The 17,747-nt window shown below is 40.6% G+C and overlaps 1 protein-coding gene across 3 annotated transcripts in view; it reads left to right on the top strand.

The window, feature by feature from the left end:
- The window catches only part of LOC124115086 (microtubule-associated protein tau-like), a 148,824-nt gene that overhangs the window by 31,929 nt on the left and 99,148 nt on the right, over positions 1 to 17,747 (top strand). Inside the window, exon 1 of one of the 3 annotated variants that reach the window (XM_046475925.2) lies at positions 10,520 to 10,540. The exons of the other annotated variants lie outside the window; for them this stretch is intronic. The gene's annotated coding sequence lies outside the window, so the exon portion shown is untranslated. Of the gene's footprint in view, positions 1 to 10,519; positions 10,541 to 17,747 lie in introns of those variants that run through there. 3 annotated transcript variants of the gene reach the window in all.

The raw sequence follows: 17,747 nt of genomic DNA on the forward strand, positions 1-17,747 counted from the left end.
GTCATCCTGCTTGCTAACAAGTATTGATAGCAATCAAGTACAATACTGGACATTTTTGCAATTGGTCATCCTGCTTGCTGACAAGGATTGATAGCAATCAAGTACAATACTTGACATTTTTGCAATTGGTCATCCTGCTTGCTGACAAGGATTGATAGCAATCAAGTACAATACTGGACATTGGTCATCCTGCTTGCTGGCAAGGATTGATAATGACTAAGTTCAATACTGGACATTGGTCATCCTGCTTGCTGACAAGGATTGATAGCAATCAAGTACAATACTGGACATTGGTCATCCTGCTTGCTGACAAGGACTGATAGCAATCTAGTACGATACTGGACATTGGTCATCCTGCTTCCTAACAAGGATTGATAGCAATCAAGTACAATACTGGACATTTTTGCAATTGGTCATCCTGCTTGCTGACAAGGATTGATAGCAATCAAGTACAATACTGGACATTGGTCATCCTGCTTGCTGACAAGGGTTGATAGCAATCAAGTACAATACTGGACATTTTTGCAATTGGTCATCCTGCTTGCTGACAAGGATTGATAGCAATCAAGTACGATACTGGACATTGGTCATCCTGCTTCCTAACAAGGATTGATAGCAATCAAGTACAATACTGGACATTTTTGCAATTGGTCATCCTGCTTGCTGACAAGGATTGATAGCAATCAAGTACGATACTGGACATTGGTCATCCTGCTTGCTGACAAGGATTGATAGCAATCAAGTACAATACTGGACATTTTTGCAATTGGTCATCCTGCTTGCTGACAAGGATTGATAGGAATCAAGTACAATACTGGACATTGGTCATCCTGCTTCCTAACAAGGATTGATAGCAATCAAGTACAATACTGGACATTTTTGCAATTGGTCATCCTGCTTGCTGACAAGGATTGATAGCAATCAAGTACGATACTGGACATTGGTCATCCTGCTTGCTGACAAGGATTGATAGCAATCAAGTACAATACTTGAATTTTTGCAGTTGGTCATCCTGCTTGCTGACAAGGATTGATAGCAATCAAGTACAATACTTGACATTTTTGCAGTTGGTCATCCTTCTTGCTGACAAGGATTGATAGCAATCAAGTACGATACTGGACATTGGTCATTCTGCTTGCTGACAAGGATTGATAGCAATCAAGTACAATACTTGACATTTTTGCAATTGGTCATCCTGCTTGCTGACAAGGATTGATAGCAATCGAGTACAATACTGGACATTGGTCATCCTGCTTGCTGACAAGGATTGATAGCAATCAAGTACGATACTGGACATTGGTCATCCTGCTTCCTAACAAGGATTGATAGCAATCAAGTACAATACTGGACATTGGTCATCCTGCTTGCTGACAAGGATTGATAGCAATCAAGTACAATACTGGACATTGGTCATCCTGCTTCCTAACAAGGATTGATAGCAATCAAGTACAATACTGGACATTTTTGCAATTGGTCATCCTGCTTGCTGACAAGGATTGATAGCAATCAAGTACGATACTGGACATTGGTCATCCTGCTTGCTGACAAGGATTGATAGCAATCAAGTACAATACTTGACATTTTTGCAGTTGGTCATCCTGCTTGCTGACAAGGATTGATAGCAATCAAGTACGATACTGGACATTGGTCATCCTGCTTGCTGACAAGGATTGATAGCAATCAAGTACAATACTTGAATTTTTGCAGTTGGTCATCCTGCTTGCTGACAAGGATTGATAGCAATCAAGTACAATACTGGACATTGGTCATCCTGCTTGCTGACAAGGATTGATAGCAATCAAGTATGATACTGGACATTGGTCATCCTGCTTCCTAACAAGGATTGATAGCAATGAAGTACAATACTGGACATTGGTCATCCTGCTTGCTGACAAGGATTGATAGCAATCAAGTACAATACTGGACATTTTTGCAATTGGTCATCCTGCTTGCTGACAAGGATTGATAGCAATCAAGTACGATACTGGACATTGGTCATCCTGCTTGCTGACAAGGGTTGATAGCAATCAAGTACAATACTGGACATTTTTGCAGTTGGTCATCCTGCTTGCTAACAAGGACTGATAGCAATCAAGTACAATACTGGACATTGGTCATCCTGCTTGCTAACAAGGACTGATAGGAATCAAGTACAATACTGGACATTGGTCATCCTGCTTCCTAACAAGGATTGATAGCAATCAAGTACAATACTGGACATTTTTGCAATTGGTCATCCTGCTTGCTGACAAGGATTGATAGCAATCAAGTACGATACTGGACATTGGTCATCCTGCTTGCTGACAAGGATTGATAGCAATCAAGTACAATACTTGACATTTTTGCAGTTGGTCATCCTGCTTGCTGACAAGGATTGATAGCAATCAAGTACGATACTGGACATTGGTCATTCTGCTTGCTGACAAGGATTGATAGCAATCAAGTACAATACTGGACATTTTTGCAATTGGTCATCCTGCTTGCTGACAAGGATTGATAGCAATCAAGTACAATACTGGACATTGGTCATCCTGCTTGCTGACAAGGATTGATAGCAATCAAGTACGATACTGGACATTGGTCATCCTGCTTCCTAACAAGGATTGATAGCAATCAAGTACAATACTGGACATTGGTCATCCTGCTTGCTGACAAGGATTGATAGCAATCAAGTACAATACTGGACATTTTTGCAATTGGTCATCCTGCTTGCTGACAAGGATTGATAGCAATCAAGTACGATACTGGACATTGGTCATCCTGCTTGCTGACAAGGGTTGATAGCAATCAAGTACAATACTGGACATTTTTGCAGTTGGTCATCCTGCTTGCTGACAAGGATTGATAGCAATCAAGTACAATACTGGACTTTGGTCATCCTGCTTGCTAACAAGGACTGATAGCAATCAAGTACAATACTGGACCTTGGTCATCCTGCTTCCTAACAAGGATTGATAGCAATCAAGTACAATACTGGACATTGGTCATCCTGCTTGCTGACAAGGATTGATAGGAATCAAGTACAATACTGGACATTGGTCATCCTGCTTCCTAACAAGGATTGATAGCAATCAAGTACAATACTGGACATTTTTGCAATTGGTCATCCTGCTTGCTGACAAGGATTGATAGCAATCAAGTACGATACTGGACATTGGTCATCCTGCTTGCTGACAAGGATTGATAGCAATCAAGTACAATACTTGACATTTTTGCAGTTGGTCATCCTGCTTGCTGACAAGGATTGATAGCAATCAAGTACGATACTGGACATTGGTCATCCTGCTTGCTGACAAGGATTGATAGCAATCAAGTACAATACTGGACCTTGGTCATCCTGCTTGCTAACAAGGATTGATAATGACTAAGTTCAATACTGGACATTGGTCATCCTGCTTGCTGACAAGGATTGATAGCAATCAAGTACAATACTGACATTGGTCATCCTGCTTGCTAACAAGGATTGATAGCAATCAAGTACAATACTGGACATTTTTGCAATTGGTCATCCTGCTTGCTGACAAGGATTGATAGCAATCAAGTACAATACTTGACATTTTTGCAATTGGTCATCCTGCTTGCTGACAAGGATTGATAGCAATCAAGTACAATACTGGACATTGGTCATCCTGCTTGCTGGCAAGGATTGATAATGACTAAGTTCAATACTGGACATTGGTCATCCTGCTTGCTGACAAGGATTGATAGCAATCAAGTACAATACTGGACATTGGTCATCCTGCTTGCTGACAAGGACTGATAGCAATCTAGTACGATACTGGACATTGGTCATCCTGCTTCCTAACAAGGATTGATAGCAATCAAGTACAATACTGGACATTTTTGCAATTGGTCATCCTGCTTGCTGACAAGGATTGATAGCAATCAAGTACAATACTGGACATTGGTCATCCTGCTTGCTGACAAGGGTTGATAGCAATCAAGTACAATACTGGACATTTTTGCAATTGGTCATCCTGCTTGCTGACAAGGATTGATAGCAATCAAGTACGATACTGGACATTGGTCATCCTGCTTCCTAACAAGGATTGATAGCAATCAAGTACAATACTGGACATTTTTGCAATTGGTCATCCTGCTTGCTGACAAGGATTGATAGCAATCAAGTACGATACTGGACATTGGTCATCCTGCTTGCTGACAAGGATTGATAGCAATCAAGTACAATACTGGACATTTTTGCAATTGGTCATCCTGCTTGCTGACAAGGATTGATAGGAATCAAGTACGATACTGGACATTGGTCATCCTGCTTCCTAACAAGGATTGATAGCAATCAAGTACAATACTGGACATTTTTGCAATTGGTCATCCTGCTTGCTGACAAGGATTGATAGCAATCAAGTACGATACTGGACATTGGTCATCCTGCTTGCTGACAAGGATTGATAGCAATCAAGTACAATACTTGAATTTTTGCAGTTGGTCATCCTGCTTGCTGACAAGGATTGATAGCAATCAAGTACAATACTTGACATTTTTGCAGTTGGTCATCCTTCTTGCTGACAAGGATTGATAGCAATCAAGTACGATACTGGACATTGGTCATTCTGCTTGCTGACAAGGATTGATAGCAATCAAGTACAATACTTGACATTTTTGCAATTGGTCATCCTGCTTGCTGACAAGGATTGATAGCAATCGAGTACAATACTGGACATTGGTCATCCTGCTTGCTGACAAGGATTGATAGCAATCAAGTACGATACTGGACATTGGTCATCCTGCTTCCTAACAAGGATTGATAGCAATCAAGTACAATACTGGACATTGGTCATCCTGCTTGCTGACAAGGATTGATAGCAATCAAGTACAATACTGGACATTGGTCATCCTGCTTCCTAACAAGGATTGATAGCAATCAAGTACAATACTGGACATTTTTGCAATTGGTCATCCTGCTTGCTGACAAGGATTGATAGCAATCAAGTACGATACTGGACATTGGTCATCCTGCTTGCTGACAAGGATTGATAGCAATCAAGTACAATACTTGACATTTTTGCAGTTGGTCATCCTGCTTGCTGACAAGGATTGATAGCAATCAAGTACGATACTGGACATTGGTCATCCTGCTTGCTGACAAGGATTGATAGCAATCAAGTACAATACTTGAATTTTTGCAGTTGGTCATCCTGCTTGCTGACAAGGATTGATAGCAATCAAGTACAATACTGGACATTGGTCATCCTGCTTGCTGACAAGGATTGATAGCAATCAAGTATGATACTGGACATTGGTCATCCTGCTTCCTAACAAGGATTGATAGCAATGAAGTACAATACTGGACATTGGTCATCCTGCTTGCTGACAAGGATTGATAGCAATCAAGTACAATACTGGACATTTTTGCAATTGGTCATCCTGCTTGCTGACAAGGATTGATAGCAATCAAGTACGATACTGGACATTGGTCATCCTGCTTGCTGACAAGGGTTGATAGCAATCAAGTACAATACTGGACATTTTTGCAGTTGGTCATCCTGCTTGCTAACAAGGACTGATAGCAATCAAGTACAATACTGGACATTGGTCATCCTGCTTGCTAACAAGGACTGATAGGAATCAAGTACAATACTGGACATTGGTCATCCTGCTTCCTAACAAGGATTGATAGCAATCAAGTACAATACTGGACATTTTTGCAATTGGTCATCCTGCTTGCTGACAAGGATTGATAGCAATCAAGTACGATACTGGACATTGGTCATCCTGCTTGCTGACAAGGATTGATAGCAATCAAGTACAATACTTGACATTTTTGCAGTTGGTCATCCTGCTTGCTGACAAGGATTGATAGCAATCAAGTACGATACTGGACATTGGTCATTCTGCTTGCTGACAAGGATTGATAGCAATCAAGTACAATACTGGACATTTTTGCAATTGGTCATCCTGCTTGCTGACAAGGATTGATAGCAATCAAGTACAATACTGGACATTGGTCATCCTGCTTGCTGACAAGGATTGATAGCAATCAAGTACGATACTGGACATTGGTCATCCTGCTTCCTAACAAGGATTGATAGCAATCAAGTACAATACTGGACATTGGTCATCCTGCTTGCTGACAAGGATTGATAGCAATCAAGTACAATACTGGACATTTTTGCAATTGGTCATCCTGCTTGCTGACAAGGATTGATAGCAATCAAGTACGATACTGGACATTGGTCATCCTGCTTGCTGACAAGGGTTGATAGCAATCAAGTACAATACTGGACATTTTTGCAGTTGGTCATCCTGCTTGCTGACAAGGATTGATAGCAATCAAGTACAATACTGGACTTTGGTCATCCTGCTTGCTAACAAGGACTGATAGCAATCAAGTACAATACTGGACATTGGTCATCCTGCTTCCTAACAAGGACTGATAGGAATCAAGTACAATACTGGACATTGGTCATCCTACTTGCTGACAAGGACTGATAGCAACCAAGTACAATACTGGACATTGGTCATCCTGCTTGCTAACAAGGACTGATAGCAATCAAGTACAATACTGGACATTGGTCATCCTGCTTGCTAACAAGGACTGATAGCAATCAAGTACAATACTGGACATTGGTCATCCTGCTTGCTAACAAGGACTGATAGCAATCAAGTACAATACTGGACATTGGTCATCCTGCTTGCTAACAAGGACTGATAGCAATCAAGTTCAATACTGGACATTGGTCATCCTGCTTGCTGACAAGGACTGATAGCAATCAAGTACAATACTGGACATTGGTCATCCTGCTTGCTAACAAGGATTGATAGCAATCAAGTACAATACTGGACATTGGTCATCCTGCTTGCTAACAAGGACTGATAGCAATCAAGTACAATACTGGACATTGGTCATCCTGCTTGCTAACAAGGACTGATAGCAATCAAGTACAATACTTGACATTGGTAATGCTGTTTGCTAACAAGGATTAAGATGTAGGTATATCATGTGAATGGTATTCTGAAGTGTTGACATGATATGTTTTGTTTTGTTTGTTTGTTGTTTAACACTGCACTCATCAATATTCCAGCTACATGATGGTGGTCTGTAAATAATCGAGTCTGGACCTGATAAGCCAGTGATTAACATCATGAGCATCGATCCACTCAATTAGGATACAATGGCATGCATAAACCAAGTCAGCAAGCTTGACCACCCGATCCCGTTAGTCACCTATTATGACAAGCATGGGATTTTGAAGACCTATTCAACCCCGGATCTTCACGGGTACTTATGATATGTGTACAGATTATCATATGACAAACAGTGTTGGATATATCGATATGGTTCCTCTGCCTTATATTCTTTGTACACTTATGGATAGTTTTTAAGGAACGTTTAAGATGATTTGATGGTCATTATATTTTTTTACCAGACAAAAACATGTCCAGGACCCTTTGAAGAGTGTTTAAAGAATGTAGAGTCAAAACTAGAATACTGACAGTTGATATTAAATTAAGTTATATTAAGATTTGGTGTAGTGCATTTTCCAATTAACAACTGCTCAAATGTGCTAAGACCATGATTGATCTAGTCAAAGGCTCTCTTGAAGAGACAGGTTTTGAGTGTCTTTTTAAAGTTTGTCAGATATTTGATATATTATTTCTGTTTCAGTGTAAAACTCATTGACTCATTACCCCAGATACCACGCATCTCCCCTCCAGCTACTGGTGTTACGGTAGTGTTTCTGTAGCAGAGATAAGTAGTTATTTACACTGGTGTGTGAAGTGACTTGTCTCTCGGAATAGGCAGGTTGTGTAGGCCAGAGAAGGCCAGGCCATAGATCACACCAAGCCATATCTACTGGGGCTAAGTCACTGAGGAGGCATCGTGGGTGATGGAGAATAACTCAGGAGGTTGCTTGGGTGTAACTTCGTCTTGCGCTGCTTGAAGGACTCAGATTCCATTTTGGTCTTGACACATTGGATTGACATCAAACCAGTTTGAAGATTGGTTTTGTCAATTGACTTTGCTATTCTTATGACACTATGGCTGAAAACTGTAGTTAGGCCATCAAAGACTATGTGTCTCTCATGTAAATTTGTTACAGAATGGTCACTGCATGGTATCAACACTGGTGTCATGGAGAAACAAATGTGTGTCATTGTTTCAACCATTGGTGGTACTCATGTCACTCTATTAACCAACAGTTTGTCTGATCCTGATTTTATTGCCTGACATGCTGTTCATAGCTGTCCATGGCGGACTGTGGCATTCAATCACCCGCTCTGGAAACCTTGTACACCATAGAAAATAGACTTCTAGAAGCAAGTGCTTGTGGATAATTACTGGTCTGGGGGATTAAGGGTCTTCTCTTACTCTCCCCCCTTCCACTCCATTCCTCACCACCCACTGCCCGGCTCCACCTCTCTTCATTCCTTACTGCTTCGTGTGCTCTTCACTGCTCAACTCCTCACCTCTCCACTCCTCTTGACTCCTCATAGCTCCTCTCATCTCAATTCCTCACCACTCCTCTCCCCTTGCCTCCTCATTCCAATCCTAACTGCTCCACTCCTCTCTGCTCTCGACTCCCAAATGCCCCTCTCCTCACTGCTCACCACTCTGCTCCTCCCTCTTCGCTCCATTCCTCTCCTCACCTCTCCACTCCACTCCTCTCTGCTTTGCTCCATTCCTCTCCTCACCTCTCCACTCCACTCCTCTCTGCTCCACTCCATTCCTCTCCTCATCTCTCCACTCCGCTCCTCTCTGCTCCACTCCATTCATCTCCTCACCTCTCCACTCCTCTCCTCTCTGCTCCACTCCATTCCTCTCCTCACCTCTCCACTCCGCTTCTCTCTGCTCCACTCAACTCCTCTCTGCTTTGCTCCATTTCTCTCCTCACCTCTCCACTCCTCTCTGCTCCACTCCATTCCTCTCCTCACCTCTCCACTCAACTCCTCTCTGCTCCTCTCTGCTCCACTCAACTCCTCTCTGCTTCGCTCCATTCCTCTCCTCACCTCTCCACTCTGCTCCTCTCTGCTCCGCTCCATTCCTCTCCTCACCTCTCCACTCCACTCCTCTCTGCTTTGCTCCATTCCTCTCCTTACCTCACCACTCCACTCCACTCCTCTCTGCTCCACTCCATTCCTCTCCTCACCTCTTCACTCCACTTCTTTCTGCTCCACTCCACTCCATTCCTCTCCTCACCTCACCTCTCCACTCCACTCCATTCCTCTCCTCACCTCTTCACTCCACTCCTCTCTGCTCCTCTCCATTCCTCTCCTCACCTCTCCACTCCACTCCTCTCCACTCCATTCCTCGTCTCACCTCTCCACTCCGCTCCTCTCTGCTCCACTCCATTCCTCTTCTCACCTCTCCACTCCTCTCTGCTCCACTCCATTCCTCACCACTCCACCCACTCCAAGTCCCCTGTCAGCACAGGGAATGTTGAGTGTTCTCACAACATGTCTCTAATGATCAGGTTTCAGACCCCACCTACAGGTTGCTCTTATCAGCTGTAAAGGAGTAAAAACAATTCCTGCAAGAAAGGACCTCTCACACTAATGGGACTGAAAGATTAATAGATGCCTCCTAGATCATCGCAGCGGTCATGAATGCAAAATTTGGAGGTCTTGACATCAATTAGCATGATGATAACATAAAAGCAAAGTTGGCAAATGTATTGGTTTGTAAGGAGGCCTCAAAGTTATAAAAAAGTTGTAAGGATCCAGATTGCTAATAATCTACATTTGTACATGTTGAATGCATTATGATTCAAAATTTCTAAGAACCATTTGAAGGCGTGTTGTGCGGATTGTTCTGTCAACACTTATTTGCCTAAATGAGCTGTAAAAATATTTGCTCATTCTTACTGTAGGCGTAAAAGTGGAATCTCGAAGAGGAAACATGGCTGTTATCAACAATAATCTAGTCATTAGGTATTTGGTTTCAAACATTTTGGAAGCCATTTGGCATTAGAGGTGAAACATGTATTTGTCAACAGAAAAACCAGATTGAGCTGGCAGGAAATTCATCTTCGCTTTTAAATCAGTCTTTTCCAAATTCTAAGATTTGATCTTACAAAAAGGCCCAGTGTTGACATGGGTGCTTCCATATCATGTTATGTTGAATATCATTTGGCATTACTTCACAAGCAATGGATTGAACAGATAGCTGGCTACCTTATATCAACTGGTTCTGATAGCTGTTCTAGAACTAATCCCGTATTCTCAGATTAGTAGTATCACCTCCCAGAGTTCAAAGCTGTGTGGAGTATTCTAAGCAACACTTACTGCCTCACACTGTGATAGATTGGCCTCAGGTTCTGTCAGGGGGTAGCACCAGTGATAGGCAGCACACATTCGGTGGAGGGATTTACTAACAGAGGGTGTTTCAGCAGCTATTGACTGATATAATGAGCTCTGTGGTATTTGACCCTGAAAAGGAAACATGACTCTGTGCCACTAGTAGATCTTGTTGATATATGGAACTGTGTACCCACTGGGCAGGTTCTTGGTGTGTACAGGGGGAGTATTGTGCCTTGGGGAAGTGCTGAGGTGTTCTGTACAAGTCTCCTCTGATGACACAGTGAGATACTATTGTTTTCTTTTTCTGTATTGGTGGTAATACTTGTAAAGATTTGTCATGTATATGTGCTCTTTAAAGAGAGGGCGCAGGCATTTCTCTGTTAGATGTATTTTTGAGGATATAGTCTAATAGCCCTCTTTTTTGAGGGTTTCAGTTACAGCATGCCATGCTGTTGTAATAGGTTCACTAAGATATCACATGTCTTTATATGGTGCCCCTGTATGTACACACATATGTTACAACTGTATGATACACCTGTATGATACACACCTGTGAGTACATCTGTATGATACACCTGTATGATACACCTTTATGTACACACCTTTATGTTACACCTTTATGTTTCACATTTATGTTACATCTGTATGATACACCTGTATAATACTCCTGTATGTACATACACACCTGTATGTTACACCTTTATGTTTCACATTTATGTTACATCTGTATGATACACCTGTATAATACTCCTGTATGTACATACACACCTGTATGATACACCTGTATGATACACCTTTATGTACACACCTTTATGTTACACCTTTATGTTTCACATTTATGTTACATCTGTATGATACACCTGTATAATACTCCTGTATGTACATACACACCTGTATGTTACACCTTTATGTTACACATTTATGTTTCACCCTTATGTACACACCTGTATGCTGCACATATATGATACATCTGTATGTACACACCTGTATGATACACCTATATGTACACACCTGTATGATACACCTGTATGTACACACCTGTATGATACACATGTATGTACACACCTGTATGATACACCTGTATGTACACACTTGTATGTACACACCTGTATGATGCACCTGTATGTACACACCTGTATGATACACCTGTATGTACACACCTGTATGATACACATGTATGTACACACCTGTATGATACACCTGTATGTACACACCTGTATGATACACCTGTATGCACATGTACACACCTGTATGATACACCTGTATGTACACACCTGTATGATACACCTGTATGTACACAATTGTATGATACACCTGTATGTACACACCTGTATGATACACCTGTATATTACATCTGTATATTACACCTGTATGTCCAGACTGTATGTATGAAGAATGATGACATTTTATTCTTTAAAGCCTTTTGCTCTAGACCGAAAGGCAAGACCTGTCCACACAGACTTGCTTTGTTGAAATCATCTAGAGTTCCTGAAAGAACTGGAATACAAAAAACTGCAGCTATTCCATAGTGGTGTTGCAGTACTACCTCGCACATTTCAGCCGAGTCTGAAGGCCGAGTGCTCATGTGTCAGTGTATTCTTAACCTGGGTCAACCATTGCCATGTTTCTCTGCCCTTTGCAACAGAGTTCTCAAATTCTAGTTAACCTGTTTCTGGTAGCGGTCCTTGTGCTTCCTCAATGGTTCTTGTATTTCCGCGACAAAACTACAGCCATATTGGTTCTATTAGGGCAACTTCCATATGTCAAGTAAAACCTTGGAGATTTTTGATGGAGGCCCAACTATGTTAGTTTTGACACTAAGTATGAGGGGAGTCTTAGGATGTGTCCTGCCATGTTGTAGGTTTATGTAGTGGGTTGTCTGGAGTCAATTACCATGACGATGACCCACTTTATGCTGCACTAGATCCATCCTCCATGATGAAGTAACAAGACAACCTTGATGGAGTGGTCTGCCCTGTAACGTATTTATACTGAGTACCTGGTATGGCTGTATTTGTTATAAATTAGCGAAGAAAATATTTTTGTCCTTAATTTGCTTAAATTGTTCATAGAAAGCATGGTTAAGTTATCAACAGGAGTAAAATAATAACTGAGGCTGTATTTAAGAAAAAGGAGATATTTTGGAAAGAAAATGTAACAAATATGATTGTGTCTGTGGAATCGTCATACACATTATTGATATATGTCATATTTACTTAAATCATATCATAGAAGAATTTACTGTGTTTTTTTAGCCATTATTATCCCCCGCCACGAAGTGGAAGGGGGATATAGGAATGGGTGCTGTCCGTCCGTGACATTTCGTTTCCGGAGCAGATCTTGAAAACCGTACCATATTTCTTCACCAAACTTGGCACATAGATAGATCTAGTGGTGAACTGGGGCCTTTTGATAGTTTGGGATTTAAAAAAAAATAGTTTTTCGAGGTTCCATGGCAACGACTTTGATTTAGACTGAAAATGGCGGTAGTCCTTGTTTCCGGAGCAGATCTTGAAAACCGTACCATATTTCTTCACCAAACTTTGCACATAGAAGGTGAGGTGAAATTGGGTTTATCGTCGCGTCCTACACATAGAAAGATCAACTGGTGGACTGGTGCCTTTTGATAGTTTGGGTTTTTAATTTTTTTTATTTTTTGAGGAATATAGGAATGGGTGCTGTCCGTCCTCGTTTCCGGAGCAGATCTTGAAAACCGTACCATATTTCTTCACCAAACTTGGCACATAGATAGATCTAGTGGTGAACTAGTGCCTTTTGATAGTTTGGGATTTTAAAAAAATTTATTTTTCGAGTTTCCATGGCAACGACTTTGATTTAGACTGAAAATAGCGGTAGTCCTCGTTCCCGGAGCAGATCTTGAAAACCGTACCATATTTCTTCACCACATTTTGCACATTGATGGGTCTAGTGGTGAACTGGTGCCTTTTGATAGTTTGGTATTTTTTTAAAAAAAGTTATTTTTTGAGTTTCCATGGCAACGACTTTGATCTAGACTGAAAATGGCGGTAGTCCTCGTTTCCGGAGCAGTTCTTTAAAAATGTACTATATTTCTTTACAAAAAGGCCCAGTGAACATAGTGCACAGGAGCTTATGCATTGCACACACCCGACATGTCATATTGGCTGGGGATGTGAGTATTTCATGCTTGTTAGTAAGTGAAATGGCCTTTAGAAAAGAAAAGAAAACAACATTGCATGATTATTATTTTCTTTCAATTTTTCTAGATTTGAGGTCAATTTCAATCAAGCAATTATCATTTTCTTTGTATATTTTTTGAAATTTAATATACATGTAGGCTTGTCTGTAAACCAAAATAAAATTTGTCTGGCCTTAGTATAAATATTCTATGATCATAGGTTATATGTGGTGTTTCTTTAGGCAAGACACTTTGTTTGAAATATGCCTGCACCCAGCAGTGAATGGGAAGGCCTAGGGTGATACAGTATTTGTGACAGTTGATCTTCCAGCACCTCATACCACAACTTGGTTTGTATACTCCACAGGGGATGAGAATGGAACTTGAGGCTATATTCTCTTAGGTGTCCTTCCTCTACAGGTCGACTGTAGGCAGCCTATGTTTTTTTCCTTAGGGGCTTTTTTAACCTTGAACTCGATATTTGAAACTCCATGTCTGGAGACAACCAGTTTCAAGGTTATTGATAGACTGTGTAGGCAGGGTATGTTCTTCATATTCCCCACTTCTCCACCATCCTTCCTCTACAGGTGGACTATAGGCAGGCATATATTCTTCATATTCCCCACTTCTCCAACATCCTTCCTCTACAGGTGGACTATAGGCAGGCTATATTCTTCATATTCCCCACTTCTCCATTTCCTTCATATACAGGTGGACTATAGGCAGGCTATATTCTTCATATTCTCCACTTCTCCACCATCCTTCCTCTACAGGTGGACTGTGTAGACAAGCCATGTTCTTCATATTCCCCACCTCAACTGTGATGATCTCTTCGGGCTCTGTTTGTTTCATGCAGCCACAAAAATAGAGAAACACGTTTATGCTGCTACTGCGAATCTCTGGCACTGCAGGAAGTGTGGACTCTTTGGCTTGATTCCACAATGTCAGAAAAACTCCATGTGTGTGTTTACCTGTGCTACAGAGGAGAGGGACAAGTTTCAAAGTGGCTGTGCGTGCTGATGGTGGAGCCTTGTTTCCCCTGCGCCATGGAGCCTCTTCCTTCATGACTTAGGAGCCATGACTTAGTGATTAGCAGTCAGGTGGTTTCTCCTCAGTTATATATTGAAGCCAGGGGGGACCAAAATAACATTGTTTTTTTGTGGGAGGAATGTATATTCTCTGACATAGTATCATGTGTGGTGCTGGCAGTGTGCATGTGCTTTGATGGAAAACTTGTGCTACAAATTGCCCAATTGCCTGGTTAATGAAGCTCAAGTCATCCAGCAGTCAGATTTACTCAGAGAGTGACAAGAAGCATGGTCTATTTCTGTAATGGAAAATTGGTTGATTGTTTGAGTGAGGCCTTGATGGCTCGAAGACTTAGGGAGCTTTAGAAAAAGCTAGGGTTATCTATAGTTTTAGAGCATACTGTTGATACAAGTTTTGGTGGGAGAGAAATGTTACATCATCTCAAAAACCCATACATTAGTGGAGTTTGACTTAACAAGGTTCTCTGACCTTGGTATGATAACAGTCTGTTTATTTAACAATGGCAAGTTAACTGATCAATAACAATCTGCTAAGGGGCTAAAAAAATATAATGAATATAAGAGTCTGGTTACTTCATGGTAATCGTGACATTTGGATTTCACACAGGAATTTGATGATTGTATCGTGGTGTAACCTTTATTCTAAGTTTTTATCTGATAATAAGATCAACAGCAAGTAATTTTATAAGTTATCACAGTGAGGCATTTATAGATTTCATATAATATTAGATCCAAGTATATATTAGGATTCATTGAAAATGCAAATATAAAATATTAGTTTCAGCAATTGCTTATATTTGCATTTTCCCTGAATCCTAATATATACTTGTATCTATAATTATACTTAGTATAAATGTCACACTGTAATAACTTATAAAATCACTTGCTGTGGATCTAATTACTATACGAAAACTTAGTATAAATGTTACACCATGATAATTTTTAAAATTGTTTTTGTAATGATAAAACAGCAAATACTTCCTCAAATAAGAGGGGGGGCAGTCGGATAGCCTAGTGGTTAAAGCGTTCGCACGCCACGCCGAAGACCCGGGTTTGATTCCCGACATGGGTACAATGTGTGAAGCCCATTTCTGGTGTCCCCCGCCGTGATATTGCTGGAATATTGCTAAAAGCGGAGTGAAACCATACTCACTCACTCACTCACTCACTCACTCACTCACTCACTCACTCACTCACTCACTCAAATAAGACACTACTGCCTGTCTCCCCACAGGGATTCTGGGGCAGAATAGGTTCCCTGGGCATCTCACCTCTTGAATGCAAAATTATAGATATTTTTACTTAAAGGTTAACTTAAATTTGTTGTGTACGCCTATGCTTTTTCAAGCATAGTATGCTTGTCTGCTTGTGGGGATTCTGGGTTGGAATAGGTTTCCAGCACCCGATGCTTGTCTCCTTGTGGGGATTCTGGGTTGGAATAGGTTTCCAGCACCTCATGCTTGTCACCCTGTGGGGATTCTTGGTTGGAATATGTTTCCAGTACCCAATGCTTGTCTCCTTGTGGGGATTCTGGGTTGGAATAGGTTTCCAGCACCTCATGCTTGTCTGCTTGTGGGGATTCTGGGTTGGAATAGGTTTCCAGCACCTCATGCTTGTCTGCTTGTGGGGATTCTGGGTTGGAATAGGTTTCCAGCACCTCATGCTTGTCTGCTTGTGGGGATTCTGGGTTGGAATAGGTTTCCAGCACCTCATGCTTGTCTGCTTGTGGGGATTCTGGGTTGGAATAGGTTTCCAGCACCTCATGCTTGTCTGCTTGTGGGGATTCTGGGTTGGAACATGTTTCCAGCACCTCCATGGTTCCCACTGCCACTGGAAAACCTGGAAAACCTGGAAATGTGTTGGAAAAATTTCCAGTCAGGGAAATATCAGGGAATTCACTAAAAACTTCAAAATCAGGGATTTATCAGGGATTTTTTGCTCTTGGAACTCATACTCTCTATTATTTAATGGTTGTGGCAGCCACTCAAATTTAAGCAATGGAGTTTATTCGTTTGAAAAAGAGGTATTTGTCAAATTTTACTATATCAAGGTCAAGGTCAATGTGGCTGATAGGGATTTGCACCCCTTACCTCCAGAGCTAACTAAATTCTAAATTTAAAATATTTTGAGTAAAATATTACATTGCCTTGGTATTAGTTTACCATTTGAATTTCAGAAATCAATTTGAATGTAAGATTTCAAATCTCATAAAGTTCTACTGTTCAAGAACAAACAAAATAATGCAATTAGGATTCTATAAAGCTCTTTGTTAATGAAAAGTGTATCAGTGTTAGATAAATCATTGGAAAAACTTAGGGTGACTTCAGTTGTGGTTATAATTATCTATTCCCTGGTGACCTTTTGAAAGTGCAGATGTATATTTGAATGGTTAGTTTGTGAAATGCTGTGCATGAATGTTGCACTGAAAGTAGTGATGGTATTTACTTTATTATAATGTTACTAATTAGTTCATGTTCATGTTTCTAAAGTCGTGAGATCCTAGTCCTGAAGTCCATTTTCAAAAATTGTAATACTTGTTTTGATTAGGCAATGATTGATGGAGTTAATTTGTAGTTTGAACTCTTTAAATGGTGGCAGATGGATGGCCTTAAGGGGAGGATAATTACTTGGTGACTTAGTTTTCCTTAAACCAAACATAACACACTTTTGTAAAGAAATATCTAAAAAAGATGTTTCCATTGGTCTATTTTAAAGCTGTTTATATAATAAAGTTAAAACACCACTCCCAGTTGTTATAATGGAGGCCGTGTAATGCAGTCTGGAAAAGTTCTAAGTTCTCTGGAAATATCAGGGAAATGTCAGGGAATTTTTCGGAAGAAAAAGAGTGGGAACCATGTCCTCATGCTTGTTTTCTTTTAACTTTATGTGATCCAGCTGATTGTATGTCCTGATTCCCCAATGGCATGGATCGGACCAGATTTGATTATTTACAGTCCACTGTAACTGAAATTCATACACTCAATCATCCCTTTTAGAATTACATACATATGATTAAGCACAATAGATTAAAGCACAAGATTTAAAACGTTGTGAAACTTAACTATAGTTTTGTGTGCATTTATAGTCTAGATGACATCATTTTTGCCCAATCTATATCTTCTTAAAAGACATAAGGGTTATCTACATGTTATCATTCTCAAGGAGGCCATAATCACCCTGTGAGGTCATGGAGAAGAGTCGTAAACTTTCAAATATACTTATAGATAAGAAAAGATCTGCTCAGAGGCTGGGAGACTGGGGCTTTGGTGTTCTCAGCTGGT

Source organism: Haliotis rufescens, unplaced genomic scaffold (genome assembly GCF_023055435.1).
Source record: "Haliotis rufescens isolate VD_foot unplaced genomic scaffold, xgHalRufe1.0.p SCAF_4, whole genome shotgun sequence".
Classification (NCBI taxonomy): Eukaryota; Metazoa; Mollusca; class Gastropoda; order Lepetellida; family Haliotidae; genus Haliotis; species Haliotis rufescens.